This window comes from Oryzias melastigma, linkage group LG4, assembly GCF_002922805.2.
Source record: "Oryzias melastigma strain HK-1 linkage group LG4, ASM292280v2, whole genome shotgun sequence".
Taxonomy (NCBI): domain Eukaryota; kingdom Metazoa; phylum Chordata; class Actinopteri; order Beloniformes; family Adrianichthyidae; genus Oryzias; species Oryzias melastigma.
In genome coordinates, this window is record NC_050515.1 from 28,735,859 (window position 1) to 28,739,729 (window position 3,871).

The 3,871-nt window shown below is 39.0% G+C and overlaps 1 long non-coding RNA gene across 1 annotated transcript; it reads right to left on the reverse strand.

Moving 5' to 3' along the window:
- Positions 1-103: 103 nt before the first annotated feature.
- Positions 104-3,401, reverse strand: LOC112136974. The gene is made up of 3 exons (XR_002917462.2): positions 3,266-3,401; positions 1,573-1,658; positions 104-293 (listed from the first exon to the last, which is right to left on the reverse strand). It is a non-coding gene; the product is annotated as an uncharacterized LOC112136974 (long non-coding RNA).
- Positions 3,402-3,871: the final 470 nt, after the last annotated feature.

Here is a 3,871-nt window from a genome sequence, read left to right on the forward strand (position 1 = left end):
TTTGAAAATGTCAACATCAACTTTGGTAAAAAAGCTTTAAGACTCAAAATGGTAAACATGGAGCCGGTAAAAACCAACTCCTAAATCAAGAACGTCCAATTCGAACACTTTAAACCACAGTTTTGATTGAATATTAACTTGGTGTTTGGAGTTGACAGAATGCTTGATGCTCCTTCTGGATGTTGTTCTGCAGCTCATCAGCCCGACACTTCAGGCACGAATCACGGCTCCTCTCCTCAACAACCAGTCAGGCTGATGCAGCAGATCCAGGAAAAAAGGCTCCTCCAAAGGACCTGCAATTAAAAAAAAGAATGAATTTAAATATCTAGATATATAGCATTATCTGCAATGATGCCAGTGTGAATGCTGCAACCTGAATGTGGCAGCTGAAGACGCTTCAATTGATGGCTAAAAAGGCTGAAACTGAAGCTCAAAACAGTGAAGCTCATTGTAACTAAAATATGACCTTAATACTAAATTAGCCTAAAAAACAGGTAAAAAGTCTAATTTAGCCATAAAAGCTAGCATGTAGCTGAAATATTAGCTAAACTCCAAATAGACTGAAAACCTTAGTATATACCAAAATAGCCAAAAAAGGTAACATGATGCTGATGTAACAGCTGAAACTCAAACAGCTCAAAAACCCAGTAGATGATAAAAACACCAATGCAGCTAAAACACTGGATGGATCCCAAATTAGTTTAAAATAACTCATTTACAGCACGCAGTGAGAAAAAAAACCTTCAGACTCAAAACATATGTGGACCGCTTTTGGAAAACTGGAGATCTAAGTGCGTGTCTGAGGTCGTCATGGCAACGAGCACACAGAGGCAGGCGCACGGCTGCGCGTCTCTGTCATTGAAAATGATGCTCTGCACTTGTCTTAAAAATATTTGTATCCTTCAAACTGTTTTCCTCAGAGTGAAACTAAAAAAATAGTCAGAATCCAGAGATTTTAGACTCCAATGAGTGCGATTTGACCAGTGCATTCATGGCTCGAAAATGCTCTCAACATTTTTTTTAGCTAAATCATTCTTGTTTGTACAAATGCCCCCTAAAATATCCTGTAAAACAAGTACATTTATCCTGGGAAGTGATTCAAATGTGTACGAATAATGCAGCGATGTGTGTTTTGGCCGAAGGTATTAAATGTGACCAACAAGAATTTCTATCACTTTTTGTGCTCGATCACACTAAAAATTTGTGCAAATAACATCAGCCAAAATAGAAACCAGTTAGAATAATATCTGCTCAAATGAAAGGTGGATATTTTCAAAAAAACATTTAATATTTAGGGATTATTCAAATTTATATTTAGATTTGTGAACGATCTAAGAGAGGAAATGAAAATACAGTTTGACAGGACATTTATAAAATAAATATTGAACATGTTTCTGTTGAAATAGATTAGGTTACCTTTTATCATTTATGTACAATTGTGTCAAACAGCGTTCAGCTGTCAGCTTTGCCGTTCACCATTTTGTCAGACGTCCCCGAGAAAGGGGTCTATTAATGATCATATTCCACATAAATCTGTCCTAGTGATTTGTCTATATTCTATAGTGAGATTACTTTAGTCTCCGTTGTACTTCCTCGTAGAGATGCCCTCTGTTATTCTGGCAGAAACTGTTCTGGAACTTTTCTTCTAGAAACTTCACCTGTAAGAAAAAAAAACACATTATAACTCAACACAGTATTTGAAATAATATTCTAACTAATCATTTTAAGTATAATTTATGTATATGAATTTTAATTACATTCAACACCATGATGGCTACAAAAGAAAATAAATCTTTATCTCAACAAATAAAAGATTCAATAAAACAATTTTGCTATGAAGGGGGCTGCACGGTGGCGCAGTGGTTAGCGCTCTTGCCTCACAGCGAGAAGGCCCCGGTTCGAATCCCGGCTGGGACCTTTCTGTGTGCAGTTTGCATGTTCTCCCCGTGCATGTGTGGGTTTTCACCGGGGACTCTGGCTTCCTCCCATCGTCCAAAAACATGCTTCATAGGTTCATTGGTGACTCTAAATTGCCCCTAGGTGTGAACGTGAGAGTGAATGGGTGTGTGATTGAGGCCCTACGACAGACTGGCGACCTGTCCAGGGTATACCCCGCCTTCGCCCTTCAGTAGCTGGGATAGGCTCCGGCACCCCCGTGACCCCGAAAGGGAAGAAGCGGTCAAGAAGATGGATGGATATAATTTTGCTATGAAAACAACAAATATACAATAAAAATGCCTAACTATCCTAGTCACATTTATCATAACACATAATATAACAACACAGTATTTAATTCATTGGCTACAGCTGTTATGACAAATGTGTTTTCCCTGGTAGAATTTATATCATTTTTTTGATAACTATATATCTATTTATTGTCCATTGGTACATTCTTCCATGACGACTGTTTCCTATTTTGTGTTTCTTCTCTTAAATTAGCCAAACAAAGCTCCGTCTTTGTCGCTGATTTGCAGTGTCTGATGCTATCATGTCCTCCGGTCTCTGATTTTTCTTTTATGGTCACAAATCAATAACAAAATGATCAGAGCATCAGATTTTCACAATAAGAGAAGAAACTACTTCCGGGTTCCTCCCTTGTCAAAGACAAGATTACGGAAAACGAAATCGATTTTCAGTAGAAAAACAAATGATACATGGATTGAGAAAAAGCACTGGCTAGTCAGCCCTGCTCCGGACCAGTCTGGCAGCATGCAATGCCTATTGACTAAGGAATCAGCAATGGCGCTCAGTGCTAAGGGGGTGCATTCATTATCCTTTGATGTTTATGACGTCTGTATATTGCATCATCAGTGTTGTGCAATGTGAAGTGTATGTGCTATTTGTTCTTGTGTCATATACCTTAGCACCTAGGTTGCATTGGGATACTCATTCCGCTTACTTGCAGCACAAGCGGCCATGCTGCAAGCAGTGAGGCCCCCAGACATTACACACTACCTGACTGATCCAATAACGCGTTGTCGCCGATCGCCTTTTATACCCTGCCATTTGACCACCGTGTAAACTAGAGGTTTCAACTCTAATTCATTTTAGTGTGCTTTGGCAAAGTTGAATTTTAAACGTTACTTGTAAATAAAATATGAAGACAAGTAAAAATACAACTACATGGAGAATACAAAAAGGGTTTTTCTCTTATTTTTTCTTTTAAAAAGATACATTTTGAGCCGCAGTGCATGCTGGGAAACGGTGTCGTCCAATAATGGATTGGAAATCCTTTGACATACGGCGTGATAGACGTAAGGCATACCTATGCTATGGCTGTCCAAATTCAGCGGATGCGTCTTTCTGAGGCCATGGTCTGTCACAGAAAAAGAAAAAACAGCAACCATCGTAAACAAACCGTTTTAGCAGAAGTGACGTCTCCCGCGCATGCGTGGTACCGGTATTGCTTCCGGGTACCGGAAGAGCTAACCTGCGAATATTTTTTCAGCATTAAAAACGGACAGATTTTCGTGGACAAATGGACTCCTGGGAATGTATGAGACTTTAGTAACTACGCGAAGAGGAGTCTGACTGTATGACGGTGATGACGAGGTAGTTTTGTTGTACATTAGCCAAAATGTTAGCCTGACACAAACACACAGCTTAATAATAATAATACATTTGATCGATTTGAAATTTCTAAAACATACCGGTATGAAAGTCAATGTTGGGGTTACGATTATAAAACTACGTCTTCCTTTGGTGATTTTAAGCTGTTTATAATAGATTTTTTTATGTTAGCAAGAAGACTTATTAGCATGATGTGCTCTGAAATGTCAACAGGCACAAATGGAAGTTGGAGTTGTCCTGTTGAGCACACACCGGTTGATCTGGAGGGACACCAAGAACCACGTAAGAAAGCAAACTACCG